This window comes from Jaculus jaculus, chromosome 9, assembly GCF_020740685.1.
Source record: "Jaculus jaculus isolate mJacJac1 chromosome 9, mJacJac1.mat.Y.cur, whole genome shotgun sequence".
NCBI lineage: Eukaryota > Metazoa > Chordata > Mammalia > Rodentia > Dipodidae > Jaculus > Jaculus jaculus.
The window spans coordinates 92,708,214-92,735,072 of NC_059110.1; the positions used below are offsets into that span (position 1 = coordinate 92,708,214).

The window sequence follows — 26,859 nt, forward strand, 5'->3', positions numbered from 1 at the left end:
AGTGTTTTCATCAGGTAACTCTTAAATAATAATGAGGGCTGGAGAGATGGTTCAGTGGTTAAAGGTGCTTGCTTATAAAGCCTCATGGCTCAGATTCGACTCCCTATTACCCATGTAAAAAGCAAGATACACAAAGTGACACATTTGTCTGGAGTTTGTCTGTAGTGTTAGAAGGCCCTTGTGCACCCATACTCTCACTCTCTGACAAATAAAATAAATGCTTTTAAAAAGTAAATGAGGGGCTGAAGAGATGGCTCAGCAGCTAAGGTGTTTGCCTGCAAAGCCTAATAATCTGAGGTCAATTTCCTAACGCATAACATAAAGCCAGATGCACGGTGGCACATGCATCTGGAGTTCATTTGCAGTGGAGGCCCTGGTGGTGTGCCCATTCTATGTTGCTGTAACCTCCCCCTCTTTCTCTCTCTCCTTGCAAATAAATAAGTAAACAAATAAATTTTAAAATGTATATTTTTAAAAGTAAATAATAATGAAAGCAAATCCTTAATGCTCAGGGCCTTACTCTTCTCATTCTTAGCATGTACCACACTACTATTCCTTTTTTTCCTTTTTTTTATTAATAACTTCCATGATATAAAAAATATCCCATGGTAATACCCTCCCTCCCCCCACTTTCCCCTTTGAAACTCCACTCTCCATCATATCCCCTCCCCCTCTCAATCACAAACTACTCTTCTTTTAGTCGTACAAATGGTGAGCTTATTTCGGCGCTAGGCATTTTGTTCAAGTATCCTAACAGTCTCCACTTCCTTCTCTTCCATGTCACTCCTCGGGGACACCTTCCTCAGCCTGCCTGTGCTCTCACAGCACTATGCCCCGCCAACGCCTCTGAAGATCCAGAAGGACCAGTAGCAGGTAAGGTGCCGTGTCTCACAGTGATTGCTTCCTGGGGCATGAGCATTCCAGCAGCGCTATGTCAAACACACTGGCCAACAACCTGTATGTGCTCTCATTAAAATACTTGGTTCCCACAGTTATGGTATGAAAGGAAAAACTAGAAATAAGAGTGAGTGTATTTCATAGCTTTGGTCTCAGCCTTACATAGTCACTGAGTTCTTTACTTTCACCATTGGTAACAGCAATAGAGAAAAAAAAAAAAACAAGAGGGGGGGATCAGAAATACATGCTTGACAATTATGAACCCAAGATGCCCCGTAGCACCTCTAAGGGTAGCATGTGGTAGCATGCCTGCCTACCCTCAGGCACACTAAAGATAATTCTTAAAGAGCCTGCTCAGATTACTGGAAGGGAAGATTGACCTGAAAAGTAACAGACAAAATGTGAAAGTTGCCGCTTATTGAAGCAGCACAAAACCAGAAAGAGGGAGCCTGGAAGAGAGTGATGGCGTCCCTTCCACCTCTTCCAGCAAAGAAAGGCTCAGAGACTTCAAGACCTTCCCAATTCTCTTGTCACAGAGCTGTGATGGAGCTGCAAAGAACCCATATAAACATGAAAACAACAAAGGCAAAAATGAATAACAGAGAAAAGAAATGCTAGAACTCGGAGAAGCAGACCTCTCGCAAATATGTGCAGGCCTGTCCGAACACCCAACTGACAGCTGGGCAAAATGGAAAAAGTGGCATCATTAAGGACACAGCAATAGGACACCAGGGAATCTTGGTACGTAAAGAGTTAAGGTGACACAATGACTAATGGGGACAGAAGACTGCTTCCCACTAGCACTAAGTAAGCTCTCTTCCTGAAGTGGGAACTGCTGTAAACAACTGAAAAACATACATAATAATCACAAGTTATAAATGTTCTTGGAAAGTCCCTGGTTTCAAGTAGTCTATGACAAATATCTGCAGAGGGATCTCAGCATCTGCTACAAAGTTCAAGGAAAAGTAATTCTAACCTATGGAGCTGTGCCAAAATATCACCCCTGGGGTCTGGCCAATTAAATGGCTGTCTCTTAGTGTGGTGTTTAGGAGAGATGACAGATTGAACACTGCAGCATAAACCTACACATTCATTTCAGGCCCGGCATTCTGCCCCAAAGGGCGAGTCAATCAGAAAAGGAAGCAGTTGGGAGTGAAGTCTTCCAACAATGCTGAAAGCAGACTAAAGGGACCCGCAGTTTAATTACCACAGGATCAGTCTTCCATAAAACTGATGACAAAGCTGGTCAGGAGTAAAAAGACTGATCCCCTAGTACTCCTGGGTAGGAAACAAGTTCATCAGATAAACTTTTCTACCTTCTGCCTAAAGAAGCTGCTCACAAGATGCTATCATGGTGGCTGACTACTGGGCAGTCAGACACTTGAGAGAGGGTTTCTGATGCTCCTATGGCCTAGGAAAAGGCAGTGCATTGGGACAGGATTTCTGTCTAGGATCAAAATGATGATACAATTTGTCTTTCCAAAGTGGCCCACACAGAAGTTGCTGTGGCTAAATGTATTGTTATGAGCATGTTGCTGTTACTTAACCTCTTTGAACCTTAATATCCTTAAAACAAGAACCTCAGGCTGGAGAGATGGCTTAGTGGTTAAGGCGTTTGCCTGCATAGCCAAAGGACCCAGGTTCAACTCAACAGGATCCACATAAGCCAGACACACAAGAGGGCACATCATCTGGAGTTTGTTTTGCAGTGGCTGGAGGACCTGAATGCCATTCTCTATCTGCCTCTTTCTCTCTCCTTCTCTCTCTCAAATACATAAATAAATAAAAATAAAAATATTTAAAAAAAAAAAACAAGAACCTCATATATTTCAATGACCACTAATGCCTGTCAAGTATTTACCCCAGAGGTTATACATAATGGGGAGCACAGAAAAAGGTGGCTAAAAATAAGAAGTTTTTTGTTTTGTTCTGTTTCCACATTGGGTCACTCTAATTTGCCTAGGCTGGTCTTGAACTCATGGGCTCAAGCCTTCCCTCTACCTGAACATCCTGACTAGGACTACATCTGCATACCATCATGCCCAGCTTTTAAAGGTTCTTTAGGAGACAAAAATTCCCTTATCTGTATTTTAGATATGCCAATACCATTAATCGGGTTCAGTTGAGTTCTGGCCTAAGGGCTGAATGATCTCAGTCCTTTTGCCTAGCTCTAGACAAGTCTGTAATCCCTTGAAAAACTCTCTGGAGGTAGTCAGAAGTGGCTTATCCTCCTGCGCAGGCCAGGCTATTATGTGTGCCAGGCTCTACCCACTGCTATGAGTTTCAGATTGTCATCCTCTGCCACAGTGTGACCAGCTCAGAATTTCTCCCTTGACCCTTTTCTTCCTGCCCCCTGGAGCACTGCAGCTGCCTGCACGCTCTGTAGCTGGATGGGATTCTGTGATGAGGGCAGGAGAAACCAGACCAAGCGCCCTCCTCCTCCACAGACCTTCAGCTTGGTGATCTCAATCAGAAAATTATGCTGACTTTCTTAAATGATTTTTACTCCTGGCAGGATGGGATATGTGCAGTTATCTATCCCAAGAAGCAAAACATAGAGCTTTCTAGTTTTAGAAAAAGAGAGAAGGGGGAGAAAACCCAGCAATTTTGTAGTTCTACAGTATTCTCCCAGTACAAAGAACACCTGTGCTTAATCTGATCTTCAGGTTTTACTTTGTCTCTATCCCACAACAAAATGCAAATGTCTCCTACCCACTACCCTTTGGGAGTCAGGAAGGACCCCTAGCTGGGTGTGGTGGAGCATGCCTTTAATCTTAGCACTCAAGAGGGAGAGGTAGGAGGATCACTGTGTATGAGTTCAAGGCCAGCCTGAGAAGACTTAGCTAATTACAGGTCAGCCTATCTCGAAAAACCAAAAAAAAAGGGGAGGAGGCCCCAGTGCTGGTATCAGGGAGAACTGCCTTCACTACTTTCACTTGCTGTTGTGATGGAGGGCGATTTCCAGCTAGAGGAAATATTCTCCCCAGAAGGATGCTACTTATGACCCAGGAAGTCAAGGAAACAAGGCTTAAGAAGCTCCTAAAATGTACCAGATTCACAGGCCTCTCTCCAAGGTTACCCAAAAGCATCAGCTGCTAGAGAGTGGAGGCTCCCACCTGCACCAGGCCGTGGATAACATGCAGGGAACCTCACCCATGCTGGGGTGGTGATACAGCCGCCTCTGAATCACCCAGGCTCCTGTGGGTAACCAAGCCCACTTTCTGGTAAACCAGGCCAGACTTGACTGGAATAGTTTCTTGGGTCTATTGCCAGTGGCAAATACATTTGTTCACATCTCTCCAAAACAAGTCACAGAACTTTTGTAAGGCCACTCATCCAACTCTGTTGAGATGTGGCCTTTTCTTCATTTTCTCTTTACCCATTTGTTCCTGGAATTACACAATGGCAGGACAGACAGACTTCTTTGTAAAGTGGCTGGGATGTAGAATGCACAAGAAATAAAAAGAAGAAAGGGGGGAAGAGTGTGTGTCACGACCTTTACCTGGAAGAGTACACTCAGTTCATTATGATGACTCAAGTTTACTCAAGAATGAAAGAATTACTCAGAGTGGCTCAGTGACCTTGGCTGCTTAAATTTCTCCAAACAATCTGATTTGAAACCAAAAGCAATGACAGCTTTGAAAGCATGTTAATGAAAGAGTGCTCCTAAAGGAACCTGCCTTGCTTAGCAGGTAACAATCTTAGTGAGTTAGTACAATAAAAATGTTGTATTCAAAGAATAATTTAAAAGACCTTTCCCTGCCCCACACTATGGCTTGAGACCAGCAGAATAAACCAGTTCTGAAATAACTCAAGCAGTTGGAATAATCCACAAGATCCCAAGGTGACTCCCTGCAGGTGGTCACCCCACAGCAAATCTGGTCCCCTAATGAAGGCAATAAAGCAAATTACTCAGTAGGAGGCAATGAGAAATGGGGGCTCAGAAAATAGGGGCTGCTAAGATTGTTTACCAGCTGAGTGACCCCAAGCAAATTACTTATTTAATAGCTTCTTCAGAGACTTGCCAAGGGGTGAAACAATTGAGCAGCTAGCATTAGATCCAACTTCCATTATGCAAGGAAATTTTCAATTCAAAGCTAAAAATCCATCACAAAGGCCTCAGAGTAATTTGTAAACTACCATGGTCAGACAATACAGAAAAGGTGTCCTAGAGATCCTGGAACCCAACCAAGGGAACTTGTTATTTAAATGGCTGGTGAATTATGAGCCAGATTTTCCTAGTGTTATTTAAAAGACCCAGCTAAGCATAGATTGAATTCCACACCTACCACAAGTACTAAGTCAGCAGTCAATTCAATGCTTTTGTTTCATAAACCATATGGATTCAATACAGTGTAAGCTAGGAAAAACCACCAGGCTCAGTGACAAAAATGACCCAGTCCCCAGAAGAAAGATGCACAATGTACAGCAAAAAGGGCAATGTTGTGGTTCAAATGTGAAATGTAATCCATGGACTCCTGTGTTTTGAATACCTGGTCCCCAGCTGATGGAGTTCTTTCGGAAGTCTGTGGAACCTTAAGAGGTCCTCACTAGAAGTGGGTCACTAGGGGCAGTCCTAGAGGTTTTATAGCCAGGCCTCACTTCTTGTCCTTTGCTTCCAGACTACAGATGCAAGTGACCAGCCACCTCCCAGTCCCGCTGCCATGCCCTCCCCCGCTCCAGCAACCCCCATTATGATGAACTTTATCCCTCAAATTATAAGCCAAAATAAACTCTTCCTCTCTAAAGGTGCTTCTTTTTTTTGAAGATATTGTATTAATTTATTTATTTATCTGAGAAAGAGAGAGAAAGAGAGACAGCTAGAAAGAGAGAATGGGCATGTTAGGGTCTCTTGCCACTACAAACAAACTCCAGATGCATGCACCACCTTGTGCATCTGGCTTATGTTAGTACTGGGGAATTGAACCTGGGTCCTTAAGCTTCACAGGCAAGTGCCTTAATCGCTAGGCCATCCATCTCTCCAGCCCAAGTTGCTTCTTTTTCCTTCCTTCCTTCCTTCCTCCCTTCCTTCCCCTTCCCCTTCCCCCTTCCCCCTCCCCCCTCCCCCCTTTCCCTTCTCTTCCCTTCCCTTCCCTTCCCTTCCCTTCCCTTCCCTTCCCTTCCCTTCCCTTCCCTTCCCTTCCCTTCCCTTCCCTTCTTTATTTTTATTTTTTGAGGTAGGGTCTTGCTCTATACCAGGCTGACCTAAAACTCATGGTAATCCTCCTATCTCTGCCTTCCAAAGGCGTTTGCCAACACATGGCTTTGAAGTTGCTTCTTATCAGACATTTGCTCACAGCAAGGAGAAAGTAATATGAGCAGCAACTGATCAGTTATGTTAACTTCTCTTCAAACCCAAAACAGAGACCTCTTCAGGCTAGCTCTAGGATTAGAAGTCTTGACTTGACCTCAAACTCAAGGTCTTCCTCCCTCCTGAGTGCGGGGGTTACAGGTGTATACGACCACAACGAGTCAGAAGTCTTGGCTTTTTAACCACAGCAAGTTTCAGCGCACAAGCACTCAAGGTTGCAGTGCAGAAAAACACATCCTGCTTGCAACTGACTGCCTGTTTGGGCTTGTCTGATCACTTCACACCAATGCTCTCATTAGACCTTAGACCTTTGACAACATTAGATCTTTGTCAAACAGGTAATCTTTCATAACTGCCAAAAACTGGCTTACTGGACAGCATTTTATTAGCCATAAAATCCATTACCATTTGAGTCTGGTTAAAGATTAACCTAACAAGCCTTAGAACAATCATGGGCCTCTAAGACTGGATTTGCCATGCTTCTTACTGCCATCTGACCTGCTGGAAGCAATAAAAACAACACATATGGTGCTGAGATAGGGAAATGAAGTCTGAAACAAAACTTAGAATAGAAGGGTGAGAAAAAAAGGGCCACCAGAGTTGGAAATATTTTTATAACTAAACCTTGGCCACTTAAGAAACAGATTTCTGTCAGCTGGTCCTCACTGGGCAGATCCCAGAAGGGAGTGACTAAGACAGAGGGTGCTCATGGTACAAAATGGCCTGAACTCAAACTGCCACCTCCCGGGAGTCTACAGTCAAGCGCTGCTGCAGCCCTCGGGTCCCTCTGACCTAATTCCATTGCTTTCCAATGTGGTTCCTCAGGCCACACTCTTGTCACAAACACCCTGACGTTCCTGGCCAAGTCATTTAGCCTCTTTGGGTCTGTTTCCGCATCTGGAAAGTAGGAGGGCCAAGCTAAGCTCTAATGTTTTTTCCAGTTGCAGAAAAAAAATGCAGGGATTCAAAATTAACAGCAGAAGCTCCTGTGGCTTCCTGCATTTCTTTGGTTAAATAAAAGGCCTCTGACATCCTACTGTGTGACTATTATATATGTTAATCTAGTATCCAAGGATTTATTCCCTTCTTTCCCTTTCAACATGGGTCAGAAAATCTCTCACTTGAAAGCAGTATACTGACAAATCTTCAGGGCTGTCCTTTTTTTTCTAATAAAAATTATTACTTTATTTATTTATTTTTGATTTTTCAAGATAGGGTCTCACTCTAGCCCAGGCTGACCTGGAATTCACTATGTAATCTTAGGGTGGCCTAGAACTCACGGCGATCCACCTACTTCTGCCTTCCAAGTGCTAGGATTAAAGGCGTGAACCATGCCAAGGCTAAATCAATTATTTTACTACACTGACTTAGTAAAAAAAAAAATATTATGTGTAAGTGTGGGTGTGGGTGGGTGAGCCAGGGTATCTTGCTACCGCAAACCAACTCCAGATGCATGTGTCACTTTATATCTGGCTTTACATGGGTACTGGGGAGTCGAACCTGGGTCAACAGGCTTTGCAAGAAAATGTCTTTAACCACTGAGTCATCTCTCCTGGACAGCTCTTGATATATGATCTTTTCATTATGATCTTAATGGAATCACCATTCGATTCCTACACTACTCATAATTCACAGAGAGAAGAGAGAAGAGAGAAAACCTGACCAGCAATATGAGGCACACCCACACAGTGACTGTTAATGGGGAAAGAATGAGGCAAAATCTGATGAGAAAAGGGAGAAGTGAAAGTCAGTGCAAGGGAGATCACGGCAAGTTCATTTGAAGGAGAGAGAAGCACTGGAAGAACATATAGCAGACAGCAGACAGACAGAATGCCTGCTCTGTGCAGGGAACTGAACTAGACACCAGGGGAAATGCAATGGCCCACCCCACACGTCTGCTCAAGGAGGCAGCACACAGCCACTGAAATAAGAGGCAAAAATGCACTGTGCACTAAAGAGGACATAGAAGAGGATCCTCTGCTCAGACTTGGACTGGGAGTACTCCCCGGGGCAGACCCAACGCAGGACGCTTCCTAGGGAGGAGGATGTTCTAAGCTATAAGCAAAGCAGAAACAGAGGAGCGCTAGTAGGAATTCCAGGACACTTAAGTACAGCAAGTAACTGCATTTGATTTGAGACATAGGTAAGCAGGGGAGGGTCAGTCTTAACAACTGCTAGCAACCCAGAGAGCCATGGCTAGATTCACTGAAGCCACAGGGAGAATTCAGAAATCAGCCTTAGACTCTTCATTTAAATGATAGGGAAGAGGAAGAAAAGGAGAAGTTGACAAGTGAAGAACTGGAGGAACTTGAACCATAAAATGAAGATCATAAAATATACTCTCAGGGCTGGAGAGATGGCTTAGTGGTTAAGGCGCTTGCCTGCAAAGCCTAAGGACCCAGGTCCAATTTTCTAGTACCCATGTAAAACCAGATGTGCACCATATTCTCTCCTTTTCTCTTTCTCAAATAAATAAAACATTGGGGGGAAAAAAGGCATAGGGCCCAGTCCATGCCCCATTAACCAGGAGCCCAGATGCCAAAAAAAAAAAAAACAGAATCAGGGCTGGAAAGATGGCTTAGCGGTTAAGTGCTTGCTTGTGAAGTCTAAGGACCCTGGTTCAAGGCTCAATACCCCAGGACCCACGTTAGCCAGATGTACAAGGTGTCGCATGCATCTGGAGTTTGTTTGCAGTGGCTGGAGGCCCTGGGACACCCATTCTCTATCTATCTGCCTCTTTCTCTCTGTGTCTGTCACTCTCAAATAAATTAATTATTAATTAATTAAAATAAAAGAATAAATGTGCACAAAATTAAACTCCCTTGAAAGAGATAGAACATCTTCTAAACCAAAATCAAAATATCAAAACAGCTTGGATAATGGCATTAATATTTTTAAACAAGAATGGAACACATCAAAGAAACTTGGAAAGATCTGGAAAAAAACAGTGGGGCACAATTTGACTTCAGAACTACCCAAGGCAGAGAAACACTGGAGGTAGGCGGCATCCTATTTTCTCTTCATTGGAATGAGGCTATTTCACTGAGCATAAATGGGAACAAGACATGCAGCAATCAAGGGTGTACACTCCTAGAGTCAGGGGTGTCACAGAGACTACTAGAGCAGTATTTCCTCATTTGTACATTAAGAATAATTATTGTGTTTACTTTGCAAATTGCTGGGAGAATTAAACACCCTGCTAGGGAAAATGAATGGATCATGTTAAACAAACTAAGTTAGACTCAAAAAGACAAATATGGCATGTTTTCTCACACATTTGGAATCTAGCTTTAAATACATGAATATGACATAAAAGTAGAAAGGGGACCTGGGGATATGGTTCAGTGGTTAAGGGTGCTTGCCTGCAAAGCCTGCTGGCCCAGATTCGGTTCCCTAGCCACCCACATAAAGCTGGGTGAGCATTCCATCATTTGCATTTGTAGTTGCAAGAGACCCTAGCATGCCCATATGTACATACATATATGAAATTTTTTTTAATAGGAAGGTAGAAGGGGGCAGGAGAGATGGCTCAGCAGTTAAAAGATGCCTGCTTTCAAAGCTTGATGGCCCAGGTTCGATTCCTCAGTACTCATGAAAAGCCAGATGCACAAAGTGGTGCACGTGTCTGGAGTTTGTGTGCAGTGGCAGGAAGCCCTGGCATGCCCATTCCTTCCCCTGACTTTGTTTACAAATAAATAAAAATATTTGTGTGTGTTTTTTGTTTTCTTTTTTCTTTTTTGAGGTAAGGTTTCATTCTAGCTCACTAGGTAGTCTCAGGGTGGCCTCAAACTCACGGTGATCCTCCTATTTCTGCTTCCCGAATGCTGGAATTCAAGGCCAAAATTAAATTCAATATTTTGTGTGCTACTTTAAAAAAATTAATTAAAAAAAAATCCTTCCAAGCCGGGCATGGTGGCACTTGGGAGGCAGAGGTAGGAGAATCACCATGAGTTCAAGGCCACCCTGAGACTACATAGTGAATTCCAGGTTAGCCTGAGCTACAGTGAAACCCTACCTCGAAAAAACAAACAAACAAACAAAAAATCTATCTATCTCCTTCTGGACACAAAGTACCTAATCTGCAACCTACAGAAAGCAATCAATATTAGCTTCTATGACTGTATTCTATGCTCACCAAGTAATCTTGTCATTAAAATGGATTTCCCAGATCTCTTGGTATTAAAGATCAAAACCAGCCAACCTCCCTACGGTACTAGCTGATGCTCTGCCTTCACTTCACATCACACATTCATTAACTCCACTCCACTCTACAAAAAGCCCTTTCTCCCAGCTTACCAGTGATCTCATGGATCAATAGCTGGGCTTTTTCCTACGTTCTCACCCTGCAGCCCCATACAACGTGACACACCCATGTTCTTCCTTTTATCTACTGACTCCTTCCCAACTGGATACCACTGAAGTAGCTTGACTTCAAAAACCACCCTCCTTGCCGGGCGTGGTGGCGCACGCCTTTAATCCCAGCACTTGGGAGGCAGAGGTAGGAGGATCGCTGTGAGTTCGAGGCCACCCTGAGACTTCATAGTGAATTCCAGGTCAGCCTGGGCTAGAGTGAGACCCTACCTCGAAAAACAAAAAAAAAAAACCCAAAAAAAAACCACCCTTCTTTCTGTCCTTCCGTGGCTCCTCCTCCTGCTGTCTGACCATTCCACTGGGTCATGTATCCCCCCTCTCCAAACGCACAACTTTCTATGGCATGTTTGATTGATTTTAAATTTAAATAGATTCTGTTCTCACTATGCACAATGCCATACCACGCTCAACTGCATCTTTCAAGATGGAAAGCAAACACCTTCTCCTTGGTCCCTTTTTTGCCACTGCCATGGTCCAACTTGACTGGATTTGAAATCACCTAAGAGACCTACCTCTGAGCACACATGTCTGTGAGGGTGTTTCTAGAGAGGACTTGTAGAGGGAAAACATACTGTGAGTGTGAGCAGCACCACCCCATGCGCCAGGGCCCAGACGGAATAAAAAGGGAAAAGGGAGGGCTAGCATCTACTATTATTTACCGTTCTTCCCAGATGTGAGGAGTCCCAGCCTTACACACCAGTTACCATGACTTCCCTGCCATTATGAATGGGCTTCCCATAAGCTGGTTTTTTTTAAATTATTTATTTAATTATTTGAGAGCGACAGACACAGAGAGAAAGACAGATAGAGGGAGAGAGAGAGAATGGGCGTGCCAGGGCTTCCAGCCTCTGCCAACGAACTCCAGATGCGTGTGCCCCCTTGTACATCTGGCTAACGTGGGACCTGGGGTACCGAGCCTCGAACCGGGGTCCTTAGGCTTCACAGGCAAGCGCTTAACCGCTAAGCCATCTCTCCATCCCCCATAAGCTGTTTTTGTCAGAGCAACAAAAGGAAGAAATAATACAGTTAATCTCTACAGCAGCCATGGTAAATGTTCCTTAAAAAAATAAACTTTGAAAAAAAATAAAAAATAAACTTTGGAAGCCCGTGGTGGCACACGCCTTTAATCCCAGCACTCGGGAGGCAGAGGTAGGAGGATCATCATGAGTTCAAGGCTAGCCTGAGAGACTACATAGTGAATTCCAGGTCAGCCTGGGCTAGAGTGAGACCCTGCCTCGAAAAAATATAAAAGTTTATTTATAAAATAAACTTTGGGAGCTTAGTGGTTAAGGCACCTTCCTGTGAAGCCTAAGGACCCAGGTTCAATTCCCCAATACTGATGTAAGCCAGATGCACAAGGTTGCATGCATCTGGAGTTGTTTGCACTGGCCTGGAGGCCCTGGAACACCCATTCATTCTCTCTCTCTCAATTAAAAAAATTATTTTAAAATAAATAAACAAACAAACTTTGGGACTGGGGAGATAGCTGAGGTTAAAGGCACTTGCTTGCAAGGCTGCCAGTTGGAGTTCAACCTCCCTCAGTGTCCATGTAAAACTAGATGCAAAGTAGCTCATGTATCTGTGATACCAACACACTTCACAGCAATGGGAGGAGCAAGGAGAATCAGGAAGCGGCAACAAAAGATCCTGTCTCAAAGTGGTACAAGGAGAGGAAAACCACCCCAAGGTTGTCCTCTGATCTCCAGAAGCACAAGTACACTCATACACAGAGAATAATTAAAGTAGAAAAAATATATTTTTTTTTCTTTTGTTTTTTTAAGGTAGGGTCTCACTCTAGCCTAGGCTGATCTGGAATTCACTATAGAGTCTCAGGGTGGCCTCGAACTCACGGCAATCCTCCTACCTCTGCCTCCCGAGTGATGGGATTAAAGGCGGGCACCACCACACCTGGCATAGAAAAAATATTTTAAAAATAAAAATAAACATCTCCTTATTATTTACCTATTCCAAAGCCTTCAACGATTTCCCATCATGCTTGTGGATAATGCCTCTCAGCTCCCAGCTTCCTACATGGCCCACAAAGGTTCTACCTGCCTTCCCACTTACCTCACGCTTCTCTCCCTTCATTCACATCACTCTAGCTTCTATCACCTTCTTTCAACTTCTCAAAAATAATACTTACTGCCCCCAGGCCTCACTGAAACATTCTCCCAGCTCTGGTCGGAGGCAACTCATCCATCAGCCTTCAGTTTTCCTTCCCTATAACATGGCTGCCTGATACACAGTGGGAACTCATTGTATTATTGAGTCAGGTGGGCACCTGTGCCCTGACCTAAATATCTGGCATTGGTCTCGCCTCTCAGCTTCAATACTCTACCTCTAGTGCCTGCTGGTTATCCAAACCTCAAACGCAGTGCATGAAAACCAAACCCTCCTTTTTCTAAACCAGTTCCTCCAATCTTCTGAAAGCAATATAATCTACACCATCCACTCTGAAATGACAGGCTCTCATTCATTTACTCCACCTATCCAAAATCCTAGCCCCCCTTTGAAAATGAATCTCAATGTCTCTTCGTTCATGTATGCATTCAGTCAACCACCTATCCACTCAACAAATATGGAGAACCTTTTATGAGATTCAGGAAAGCGAAGCAGACATTCTTACTTATTACACATCAGCCAGCTCATCTCACAAGTATTTAATTGTAGATTAAAACATGCCATGAAGGAAAAGAGCTAGAAACTATGAGAAGGAAAAAAAAAAAAACACAAGTGAGGCACCAGGAAGTACTGATGCAGCTCACAGTACGAAGTTGACAGGAGCCTAGAGGGAAGAGCATGGCAGGTGAGGGGGGGTGGTTAATTCTTGGAAGCAGAAGGCTCTACTGGCTTGTCTTAAAACACCCAAGATTCTGCCTTATATATTATACCTACCTGGGTCTGTCCCTAACCTCCATACTCATTTTTCTGGTAGTTACAAACTAACACCCCAGGAGATGCTGAGTCACATGCTTGGTAACTGGGAGTCTAAGCTTGTAAAAAGCTCCCATATGATTCTGATATGTAGCCAAACTTGTGAATCATATGCCCAACTACCCATTCAACAAACGTATATTGATTATTCTCTCATGAAAAATATTTAAAGTCAAACTGGCATCAACTAATTACGTGTCCTTGTGCAGGGTACCTTCAACACTATACCCTTCAAGAGGTGAAGTCCATGTCCCAGCCAGTTGAACCTGGGCTACATTTGTGACATACTTTGACCAAAAGAATGGATCAAAAACGATTGTGCAAGTGTACCAGGCTTACATCTGAAGACGCTGACCCTGCAGGTTCCATTACAGCCCCTGATCTTGATTAATAATGAGAGAGCAAGAGTTCATAGAGGACAACCATGGTATCCCAGCCAACAGCTAGCCACAAGATCCAAGTGAGTAAAGCCAAGTGAGATCCTCTCAAGCAATCAGCATCATATGGTACAAAGCAACGTGTCCTCCTTCCCTGAGTCACCAACTCACAGGATCATGAGCTATAGCATGGCTGCATCCTCTGCCACCAAAAGCTTTTTTGTTTTTTAACTTTTTTAGTTTATTTTTATTTATTTATTTGAGAGCAACAGACAGAGAAAGAGGCAGAGAGAGAGAGGAAGAGAGAGAGAGAGGAGAATGGGCACGCCAGAGCTTCTTGCCACTGCAAATGAACTCCAGACGCCTATGTCCCCTTGTGCTTCTGGCTAACATGGGTCCTGGGAAATCGAGCCTCGACCGGGGTCCTTAGGCTTCACAGGCAAGCGCTTAACCGCTAAGCCATCTCTCCAGCCCACCAAAAGCTTTTGAATAATTTATTAAATAGTCCAAAACTCAAAACCTTCTGTAGCAGTCATTCAATGTTCCCTTTGATGATCAAAAACCTCTTCCTTGTGTTCATCAAAATTACTCCTCCTTCAATTTAAGCATATTTCCTCTGAAGGTGTCCAGTTAGTTCATGAAGAAAAATTATCCAAGCCCCCTCCCCGACAACTACACTTATACCTGAAGATGGTAATCAAGACATCCCTTAGCTTCTCCTTCTCTAGGCTAATCTTTTTCCCACTAGCAGGGCCTACTTTTCAACTTTTTAACCATCTTTGTTTGGACAATCAAGTATAAAGGGACCAAAATCAAACATCATTTGTGTCTAACAGAGATGACTTGCTAGCCCTAATGGCTCATCTTTCTGTAATCTAATTTCAGAGTCTCAAGTATGGAAACACCACAAAAGTTATGATGTATAAGTTAATCACTTACTAGAGTTCCTTTGAGGATATTGCTGCTTGTAACAGAGCTCATCCCACTTTGGCTGACTCTCTTTACTAGACGGTACACTCCAGTGCAGCAGCTGGCTTCACAAATTTCAAGTACAACAGAAAAGCCTGGTGGAGAGTAGCACAGTAAAGGGCCCTTGCCTAGCTAGCAAGCTTCTGGCCCTGAGTTCTATATGCAGCACCATTTAAAATATACCTAAGGGGTTGGAGTAGGAACACCATTAATTGCAATCCAAATCTCTGAAATGGGGTCTTTTCCTTAGGTCAGGCAATCCAGAGCTCCTAGTAACATGTCCTATCCTGATCACAAAGTGGTCTTATCCATTGCTGAAGCCTTTGGCTTCCCACCAGGAATAGATGGTAAGACTCTATTGCTGAAGACTCCACGTAGTTGGGCTGCAAGGCCACTGAGAAATCCTGCTGGAACTGATCTGATAACCTCCCCATGTAGACCAGCTGACAGAAGGCTGGAAAAAGCTATTCTGCATGCAATTCAATGGGAGAAAGAGAAATCGCCAGTGAAGACACTCAACAGTGGACACTGCAAGCCTTATAATTGGCCAGCTAGGCCAAATGAGCCAACGGGTGCAATAGTGGCACATCTGTAATAGTGGCACATCTGTCATGGTGGAAACCAACTGCCCTCTAATTGGATTGGAGGCCTGCTCCATGGGAGGGAATACATTCCTGATACTGAAAACTTAAAACAGGGGCAGTCATGAGCCCTAGGGGTGTAACGTCTGCTGCTGTCTGGCTAAATATGTATACTATGCTTATCAAACTGCCCAATGAGCACTTCTCTTAATGTTCATACCCTTATGTTAATGCTACTCTCACTTTTGGTAGAGTACCTTCTCTTTTCAGATGGCAGTGACCTTGGGATGACTCAGAAGGTATCATGGTGCTGGAAAGAAGTGACAGGAGTGCTCAGTGCAGTAATATCTCTATCACACCTTCCAATGCTCAGGATCTAATGCAGAAGAGGTGGCAGTAAGAGTCAAAGGAAGAGTAGGACTCCTTACAACGTGCTCCCTCGAGACACAAAATGGCCTGGATATCCATGACCTCACAGTGCCTGACACTACCTATACAAGACTACCATAAGAGAAGGAAAAGATCATGACATCAAAAGTAAAAGAGAGACTGATTGAGATGGGGAGGGGATATGATGGAGAACAGAGTTGCAAAAGGGAAAGTGGGGGAAGGGAAGGTATTACCATGGGATATTTTTTTTATAATCACGGAAGCTGTTAATAAAAATTTGAAAAAAATAAAATAAAAAATAAAGTGCCCATATACAGGCAATATCTTTAGCTGTTGGCTTTAAGCAAAGGCACCATATATGCAGAACCTCTATCCAGGGTCTATTTAACTACAAAATGGAAAAAACAAGTTTTCTTTCTTTGTCTTACCTGATTAAATGCTTCTGTATCAGAATTAATTTTATAACTTTTGGTAAACAGGAATAATAAAGCCAACCCAACACAGGATTATTGTAGGTATTAAATAAAATGATATACACTATTTTGCACTAGACAAATGTTAGGTAATGGTGGGACAAGATTCCAGCAAGCCCTTCAAATCTTCAAATTAACCTAGAAAGATTATCTGGGTTTCAGGTGACAACTTACAGAATAGGCAGCCATGAGCTCAAATTATCAAACAGGAAAAAAACAATCCATCTAACAAGAGAGCATATGGATTTTCTGACGTTTCAAAGACCAATAAAGACATATGAAATAGTTTTTTGACCCTAGAGACATACTTCAGCTACTGTTTCTGATGTGTCAGTCTCCAGACCAAGGAGCAAGTTCACAGGAACTCACCATTTAGTCGAGTCAACAGAGCTGTGTAACTCAAAGCAAGGAAGAATAGTTACACTTGAGGAGTGCAGAGAACAGTTCACATATGAGCAGTCTCCTGGGGAATGATATTTTGCCAGAGAAAAACAGGTCAATGGGATAAGGGCAGAGCCCTAGTAGCTACATGGCCTATCTAGAGTATAGGAAAATGAGAAGGTTCACTGAGGGTAGCTTGGGGAGAAGGAAATAAGGTGGCGATCAGTGATCCATAGGACATGGTCCAGTCTGAAGGGCTTTACAAATCAAAGCAAGCAGGAAAGAGGGGCCACAGGCACCCTGGAAACCTGTGAATTAAGATTAGATTTGGCCTTTAGGAAGATAACTTGGGCAACAATATGGGAAAGATAGGAGTAGATGAAGATTTAAGTACAATGACAGAAGTCTATTTAGTAAGAGTCTGAACGAGAGTTAACATCAAATCCCTGGAGGCAGAGTCCATCTTTGGTGTGTTAGACGTTGGGGAATGGCAGTCTCTACATCTTTGAAGAGTATAGGCCCTGCCTAAAACTATTCACAAACAAAATGTTAAGTCAGTGGGATGTTTCAACAAAAATGTCCTGTTTTCTGCCTCCTTGTGAGCTAAGGTAATGACTGGGGATAAAGAAAAGCCACACTCCAATAGTCAGTAAGACTTAGCAACTTTGGATTTAACATATTTAAAGGAGGTGGACATAAAAAATAAAAAGGCTTATATGAAAAATGTTTTTATTAAATGAAGAAAATGCTTTGTCTTTAAAAAAAGAATAAAAAGGATTTAGTGGATATAATTGACAAAAGTTCAAACACAGCAATATACAGAGACAACAGACAAGATAATTCTACTGTGTATATGTTGAACTTAAGATGTTTTGGGGGCTGGACTACACAGGGAGACCCTGTAACACACATTAAAAAAAAAAAAGGCTTTGAACATCCTGGTAGGTTTGTAAAGCTGAATAAAATTTGTCAAGATTTGTCCAGTTGGCAATAAGGTTCTCAAGTTTGGAAGAAATCAGTGATATGGGAGTAGTTGAATTTTTGAGCATATTTGCGATCCTTGTAGGGAAAGGGGGAAGGCAAAGCCATAAAGCATCTTAAAACTTACAAAATATGGGGCTAAAGAGCTAGCTTAGTGGTTAAGGTGCTGGCCTGCGAAGTCTAAGGACCCAGGTTTGATTCCTCAGTGCCCACATAAGCCAGATACACATGGCAGCACATGTGTCTGGAGTTCGTTTGCAGTGGCTAGAAGTCCTGGAGTACCCATTGTCTTTCTCTATCTGCCTCTCTCTCAAATGAATGAGTAAATGTTTAAAAGAAAGAAAGAGTCCAGCTGAAAAAGTTCAATGCAGACAAGCTCTTGCTCACTCCACCTTTACTGAGAACCTATTGTGTGCCAAGTGCCACAGACACAATTCCAACAAAGCAAACCTACATTCTCATATCCCCACCTATCATATCCTATCGCTGGCGACTTATGCAATCTTTCAAAGCAAGCAGCAGCTTTGTGGAAGAAGTGTCTTCTAGGATGAATTCAGAAGCTGGCAGGTGTTTCAGGAAAGGCTCACTTGTGCAAGCCTGAAATGAAAAAGAACACGACTATCTGAGCAAGTGTGAGAAGCAGCACGGGGGTGGGATGGGCTGGGGGCACTGTCCAGAGATAGGACAGTGTCATCCGTTAGCTGAAGACCCCAACCGTTCAGAGGTTTAAAAATAAAAACAGGCTGGGCGTGGTGGCGCACGCCTTTAATCCCAGCACCCGGGAGGCAGAGGTAGGAGGATCGCCATGAGTTCAAGGCCATCCTGAGACTACATAGTGAATTCCAGGCTAGCCCAGACTAGAGTGAGACCCTACCTCAAAAAAAAAAAAGTAAAATAAAATAAAATAAAATAAAATAAAATAAAATAAAATAAAAACAGGTGGGAGATGGGCTGGAAACCAGAACGAATGAGAAATGAGAGAGGTTCTTCACAAGCCCTCAGAAAGGAAGGTGGGACCAAGTCACTGGTAAGACAGAGTTCCCTGCAGTTCAGCATCTGTGACTAGGTAGGAAGCAGGTGTGTCTAGCCCTGCTTTCACCATGGTTTAGTTTGACCAAACTACTTCATACACAACATAAAAAGAACAGAAAAGACAGGAGCAAAAGATGGATAGAGCTGTATATACTATACCTAGTATGTTTGCTTCTCTAGAGTTTTATGTGAACAATGGTCCACTGGAGTCTAATGCCATATCTAGATTCCAAAAGAAATGAAACTTTCCCCTCAAGAACCCTTTTACCAAGTAGAAGGACTGATTTCTAAGACTCTAGTTGAGAAGCCTTGACTCACTTCTGAAGGCTAAAGATTGTCCCAGTTTCTGCCCCTAGCTTAGTCTTGCTTAAGGAAACCAAGAAAACCATCTGGGGTTACCTGCGTTTGTTTCAAAACACTGCCATGGCAGATCTGTCGGCAGTAGCAGCGACCCGAGGTCGCTGGAGCTGTACTGGATGAGATCATCTCAGGAGCACAGCGGCTGCTTTCAGGCACAGTGAATGGTGCCGCCTGGGGACGTATCTTTGGTAAGCAAGATTGCAACAGAGCTCACCGGTTACCCAGGACAGTGCTGACTCATGCTAGCAAAACTGTCTCCCAAACAACTCTGCCTGAACCAACTGCAATCAACTGCAACCTCACAAAGAGGCACCCCACTGACTGTTGAAATCAGGGGCAAATTATCAGGGGCAGGAAGGGCTCATTCCTCTAGTGCCGCAGCCCTCACCCAGAAAGTTCCAGGGGCATTCTGAAATTTCATCTGAGCACCTGAGGCTCCCAACAGAACATTGCTGCAGGTACCAGGCTCATAGTTGATGATTTTCCTAGGAAAATGACACAGAAGTCACTTTGCATTTACAAATTAGAACACCTAATCAGTGGACTTGGGGAACTGTTCCAGTCACTGCTAGCTGGTGGAATCCCAAGGGTGAATTTTTATCAGCTCTAACCAGCCTCCTCTCACCTCTCTATTTCCTTAGACAACTCGACTTATCATTAAGGCAGAAGTACTGCAGGATTTTTTTCTTCTTCTTTTTAACCAGCTGTCACATTCTTTATGCTAAAACTAAATCATTCAACATCATACCTTCGGGAGGCATAAGGAACATAAGAGGCTGTGAACATCACCTTAATACTTGCTCTTAAAAAGAAAAATCGCTAAATATATATCAATCCTCACTTATTAGCCTGCTTATTAAAAAATCAATTTGAGAATGACTAGCTCATCAAGAGCTATTCATTATTATTGAATTTTCCTGATGGGCAAGAATTGGCATTGGTGTTACACAAAGAAAACAAAGATCAAGTCCTTGCTGCCTGGGTGCTTTAATTTGACAAGAGAGAAATTGAAGTTCATAGCAGACCCTTCTGCTCCTGGTGAGTCCCCCCTCCCCCCCAGGGCCATCAGCTATTTCTCATCAAGGGCATTCAAGGCTACCACACCTGGCCTCCTCCATCTTTCAAGGTAAGTCTCAGATGGCATGAACTCTGCATGGAGCTGCCAACCCAGCCTGTCATTCCATAAACGTTAGGTTAATTAAAATGTACACGCAGACGAATGTGGGATTTAAAATAAAAACTGTGCTACTTAATTCTAGTCCTTTGCAAGAGACTAGTTTAAAAAAAAATTTTAAGTTATTTATCCCGCTCACACAATTCTTAACTACATTATTCCAGTAGGACAGCCACTGTGGGCTTTTGTGAGGTATTATACAACGTTGCCAGTTTTCTCTCCTTCACTGTTTCCTATTCAGAAAGCAGCAGTATTTAGAGAAAATCCCCCTGCATGTGTGTTAATTAGTGCTTTTCAAATTACAAAAGCACCTTTAGCAGCTGACAACCATTATCTCATGAACCACACTTTAGAAAATACTTCTGTAGTGGATGATAAGTCACAAACATTCTCATATAAAACAACTCTCGATGTTCAAATACCGAACCTCCTTTAGGAAACACAGAACTGGGAGAAAAGCTTCTGGCTCGTTCTACATATGTAAACTTGAAGAAAGAAAATCCAGACAATGCAGTGCACTGGAAGTCAGTGTGAAGGACATGAAGAGCTGTTCCAGCACAAGCAGCTCCAAGGCATGCTCAGCCGGTGAGAGCCTCGGAAGGAAGCTTTCCACAGCCCTCTAGTACTCTCCCACCTAGTTCCTTCTTTTAGTTTAGAATGCTTGAGGATCACACAGTTAGAGCTTATAAAAGATGCTGAATTAGTTTTGTTTTGTTTTTCAAGGTAGGGTCTCACTATGGCCCATGTTGATCTGGATTCACTATGTAGTCTCAGGGTGGCCTTGAACTCGTGGCAATCTTTCAACCTCAGCCTCCTGAGTGTTGGGAATTAAAGGCATGCATCACCACACCTGGCAAAGATGCTGAATTTGAACTAATGACTTGAGGCACTTTAAGTTTCATGAGATTATATGAAAATCATGAAACATGAGAAAAAAAAAACAGTGGGGCTGGACAGATGCTTACCAGTTAAGCCCTTGCCTGTGAAGCCTAAGGACCCTGGTTCGAGGCTCCACTCTCCAGGACCCACATAAGGCAGATGCACAAGGCGCATGCATCTATCTGGAGTTCATTTGCAGGTGGCTGGAGGCCCTGGCGCGTCCATTCTCTGTCTGTCTCTGCTTCTTTGTCTTTTGCTCTCAAATAAATAAGTAAAAATAAAGAACAGTGGCTCTGCCATTAAGTTCTTTCAATACGTTATTTTAGAACTTGAGTCATTTACTACCCAAAGCTATTCATAGGTTTCATTTTTTTATTTTTTAAATTTGGGAGAGAGAAAGAAAGAGGCAGATATAGACAGAGAATGGGCACACCAGGGCCTTCAGCTACTGCAAACGAACTCCAGAAGCATGTACCACCTTGTGTATCTATCTGGCTTACCATGGGTCCTGGGGAATCAAACCTAGGTCCTTTGGCTTTGCAGGCAAGCACCTTAACTGCTAAGCCATCCTTTCAGCCCTAGGTTTCATTTTTTATGGGTAGTTACAACAGATATTTAATAGGTGTGTGCAAAGATTAAAAATAAAAAGATTGGGCATGGTGCCTCACACCTATAATCCCAGCTGTCAGGAAGCTAAGACAGGAGGAAAGCCATGAGCCTGTGGCTAGCCTGGGTTATAAAATGAGTCCAAGGCCAGCCTAAGCTATAGTATGAGACTTTGTCTCATGTATTAATTAGTTAATCTTGTATATGCTCATACCCTTTTTTTTTACTTGAACTGAGTTTGGAATAGCATTTCTTGTTGTTGTTGTTTGTTTTTTGAGGTAGGGTTTCAGTCTAGCTCAGGCTGACCTGGAGTTCACTATGTAGTCTCAGGGTGGCCTCGAACTTACGGCGATCCTCCTACCTCTGCCTCCCAAGAGCTGGGATTAAAGGCATGCGCCACCATGCCCGGCTTAGAATAGCATTTTTTTTTCTACAATGGAGCTTAACATTAAAAACAATTAAGTCAATGTCAAAAAAGAAATAAAGATATTCATTTTCAGGATTCTGGAGACTTCTAAATTGATACAAAATGAACAAGGACATACAAAAGACTGAGAGAACAGCAGAAATGAGAGTGAGGGTCAAGGAGCTTTTTAGCTTTATCAGTACTTTCAGTATTTTGTTGTTGTTGTTGTTCTGGATACCGGGTCTTGAATTCATGATCTGCCACCTCTGCCTCCTGAGTGCTGAGATTTTAGTCATGTACTGCCATATTAGGTACATTTCTTCTTTTTAATGAATTTAATCTTACCTTTATATCCTTTTAGTGACTGAGAAAGTGAGCTGATAAACTCAAATTTCCAGGAACCAGTGGCCATCTCATCTTGCTGATTATTAAGGACAATGTCAAACACTAACCTTTGATGACCAGAGGCCTTATATGCCTCACTCTTACTATAAACAAGAGTACCTATGAGTATATGAGTATACCCCAAACATCTATCATCAAATAAATCACAGAAATTGAGCTGGAAAATGAAGTAAATTTTACAAACAATACTCAAGAATCAAAGCTGGTTGTGGTGGTGCATGCCTTTAATCCTAGCACTTGGGAGACAGAGGTAAGAGGATCACTGTAAGTTCGAGGCTACCCTGAGAGTACATAGTGAATTCCAGGTCAGCCTGGGCTAGAGTGAGACCCTACCTTGAAAAACAAAACAAACAACAACAACAAACAAACAACAACAAAAAAATCAGGGCTACCTAAGTATCAACAAGTGATCATTTTCCATGTCAGCCCTTAGACACTCTGAATTAACAGAAGCAAGTTAGCCCTAGACTCAGCACCTGAAATAAGCCTCTCCTGCTCCCGAGCAATTCCGAGACTGACTGCCTCAACTGCACTTTGAGAAGCAGCTCACAACTATCTTCCCTAAGCATTACTCAGAGTGAAATGAACAGCAGTCATACTGAGCTGGTCCCAGACACCAGCCCCCTTTCCCACAAGAACCACAAAAAATATAACTGAACTGTTACTTTTTTTGTTGGTGAGGCCATTATTTTTTTCTTCAAGCCTCCAGAGATAATTTTCCTAACTACTATTAAGGACTTTAGCTGTCACCCAGTCTTGTTACACTGAGACATTTTTCTCACCTGGGATGCAGTACAAGGGCTTTAATGGAATTTTTATGGCTGCAAAAATTAAAGTTCACTTGACTCAACAGAATGAAACAAGAGAGAAAACCATCCCCATAGGGACAGGTTGAAAGTTGAGGCTTCTGACTTCCTGATGAGGCAGTTTTCCCAGAAATCTAAACCATGGGAGGTGTGTGGCTCATGTGTCTTGAGAGTGCCCAAACGTCAACTTATCACCACAGTATCAGCCAGAGCAGCTCACTGTAACATTTGGAAGCACAAGCTTGCTGTATAAAATGGCCTCTCCTGGGATACAAAGGCTGTTGCCATGGTGGCCATCATTCCATCTTGGGGCCAGAAGGACCAGGCAGTCCCTTTAATCTTTAACGAGTCACTTGCATGTTCAGATATAGGAACTGGCACAGCTGAGGCTCAACCTGCTTCACAGCACTTTGCTGCAAAGTACCCTACCCCCAGCAGAGAGAAGGTATGCCCCTAGTCCATCCTCCCTGGTACAGTTACCAGAAGCTGTTCTAGAATGTGATTGCGGGCACTTTATTATCCACTATGGGCTAATACTTCATAGCTCAGGAAAGGTATCCAATATCAAGAGGCTAGCAAATGCCTACCTCAGGCACAATGGAGTACTAAGTTCCTATATGTGAGTAATTGAAAAAGGAGCAAGCATGCGGGAACGGAAGACTACAAAGCTGTCAGGACACAGTCGGAGGACCTGATGATAGGACTGGGAGAAAGAAAGTCACCGATGTGATCAAAATTGCTGTCTTGGGCAGCCCATTTCAGAAACCTGGCAATGGAAGTCTTGGAGCCATTTGATGTAATTTTCTACACAGAGCTATTTCTTAGTTTCCTTCTTGAGCTGCTAATAAGGAAAAGGGGCAGGGAAAAGACCCCAGTCAGCGAACCCCATCCCCAAACAACTCTACCAGCTGCATAATAAAGTGACTAGGAGGTTCATGTTCTGTTCCTGGCCTGGCCCAGTAACTCTTCTCTTAGAGCAGAGTAACACAACTTGGAAGACCAGGTGAAGTCAATTCTATACTATGAATGTTTTCATTCTTCTCCCAATACACACACACACACACACACACTCTCTCTCTCTCTCTCTCTCTCTCTCTCTCTCTCTCTCTCTGTCCTTCTCTCTCACAAACTCTCTTCTCACACACATGCCTTGCCTCCATTAAGTCAAACTTCCTAAACATTCACCCTGGTTTCCACAAAAAATGCCCCAGGGCTGAGTTACCTTTATACACATCCCCAAGCCTAGGGGGTTGTTGTGGACATGCTTCATCTGTTAAGGGTGATTTCTAACCAAGTAGATACAACTACCTATTCACCTACAGTTAACCATCACACTGGCTTCTGTAGATGAAATAAAAGGATATGACCACACAGCTTGAAGGTCCCATCAAGGTAATTTAAGTAATGGAAGAGGGAGAGGAGACAGGAGGAATGATTTCCAAATAGAGACTCAACTGTGCGTTTTGGCAACACTTAGGAAAACACTCCATCTGACTCAGCAGCCAATGAGTACACAATACCCACAGGATGGCACGTTCTCTGAAGACGGCTATGCTCATAGTACTCACTTCCCCAAGGTTCAGCAAGAGATGGCATCATGAAACCAGAATTGCATTATTTATAATAAAGTGGACACACAGCCAAACATCCCGGAGTCTACTGATTTACTGGTAATTAAAGCTATAGCCTTATTTCAATGCAAACCCATGCAATAAGGAGTAACATTTATCTCCTTTAGGTCCTCAAAGGCAGGGGGAGGAAGGATGGGGAAGAGGTTACAATGGAACTAAACTACAGCTAGACAGAAGTAAGAAGCTCGATTACTATATATAATAATGTGCCACGTTTCAAGAAGCTAGGGTAGTTCTGGTGCTGTTATCATAAAGAAATGACAAATGAGGAAGACAGATATTGACTGACTGCAACATTACAGTGTATGTTACATGGCAATTAATTCCATGTACTTATGTGTTAATTTAAAATGTAAATTTGGGCTGGAAGGATGGCTTAGTGGTTAAGGCGCTTGCCTGTGAAGCCTAAGGATCCAGGTTTAATTCTCCAGATCCCATATAAGCCAGATACACATGATGGCACACGCATCTGGAGTTCATTTGCAGTGACCAGAGGCACTGGCACACCCATTCTTTCTCTCTCTCCTTCTCTAATAAGTAAATAAAAATAAATAAAATGTAAATTTAAAAGCTGGAGAGATGGCTCAATCATTAAGGTCTCTGTCTGCAATGCCTAACAATCAGGTTCAATTCCCCAGTACCCACATAAAACCAGATGTACAAAGTGGTGCATGCATGTGGAATTTGTTTGCAGCAACCCTGGTGTGCCCATTCTCATTCTCTCTTTCATTTCCCTGACACCCCCAAAACATTATAGGCCATTGCCAAAGCCCTTGTTTCTCACCAGGAATAGATGTAAGACCCTATTGCTGAAGACTCCACATATTTGGGCTGCAAGGCCACTGAGAAATCTTGCTGGAACTAAGCTGAAAACCTCCTCCATGTAGACCAGTTGGCAGAAAGCTGGAAAAAGCTACACTGCATGCAGTTCAATGGGAGAGAGAAATCCCCAGTGAAGATACTCAAAAGTGGACACTAAAAGCCTTATATTTGGCCAGCCAGGCCAATGAGCCAACAGGTGCAATCGTGGCACGTCTGTCAAAAACCAACTGCCCTCTAATTGGATTGGAGACCCGCAATAGTGCAATAGGGTAGGACTCCTTACAACATGCTCCTCCAGACACAAAATAGCCTGGATATACATGACCTCACAGGGACTGTCACTATCTACACAAGACCATCATAATAGAAGGAAAAGATGATGATATCAAAATAAAAGAGAGACTGATTGAAAGGGGAAGAGGATAGGATGGACAGTGGAGTTTCAAAGGGAAAGTGGGGGGAGGGAGGGTATTACCATGGGATATTGTTTACAATCATGGAAATTGTCAATAAAAAAATAAAACAAAAACAAAAACAAAAAGCCAGGTGTGGTGGCGCAAGCCTTTAATCCCAGCACTTGGGAGGCAGAGGTAGGAGGATTACCATGAGTTTGAGGCCACCCTGAGAATACAGAGTGAATTCCAGGTCAGCCTGGGTTAAAGTGAGACCCTACCTCAACAAAACAAAGCAACAACAACAACAATAAATTCATTAATTAAAAAGAAAGGGGCCAGGCATGGTGATACACACCTTTAATCCCAGTACTTGGGAGGCAAGGTAGGTCAAGGCCACCTTGAGACTCCATAGTGAATTCCAGGTCAGTCTGAGCTAGAGTGAGACCCTACCTTGAAAATCAGAAAAAGAAGAAAGAAAAAAGAAAAGGAAAGGAAATATGAACATGCACCTTAAGACCTACCGACTTTATTCCTGGGCACTTAATCCAGAGAAATGAAACCTTGTGTCCCGAACAAATGTTGACGGTAGCTCTATTTATAAGAGCTCCAAAGTGGTCGTAAGCAGCAGGCTCTTCAACAGGTGAAGGACTAAACAGACTGTGGTATATCCACACTATG

At 43.1% G+C, this 26,859-nt stretch overlaps 1 protein-coding gene across 4 annotated transcripts in view; it reads right to left on the reverse strand.

Moving 5' to 3' along the window:
- Rffl (ring finger and FYVE like domain containing E3 ubiquitin protein ligase) overlaps window positions 1-26,859 on the reverse strand; it is an 87,157-nt gene that overhangs the window by 40,543 nt on the left and 19,755 nt on the right. Inside the window, exon 1 of one of the 4 annotated variants that reach the window (XM_045159657.1) lies at window positions 19,097-19,196. The exons of the other annotated variants lie outside the window; for them this stretch is intronic. The gene's annotated coding sequence lies outside the window, so the exon portion shown is untranslated. Of the gene's footprint in view, window positions 1-19,096; window positions 19,197-26,859 lie in introns of those variants that run through there. 4 annotated transcript variants of the gene reach the window in all.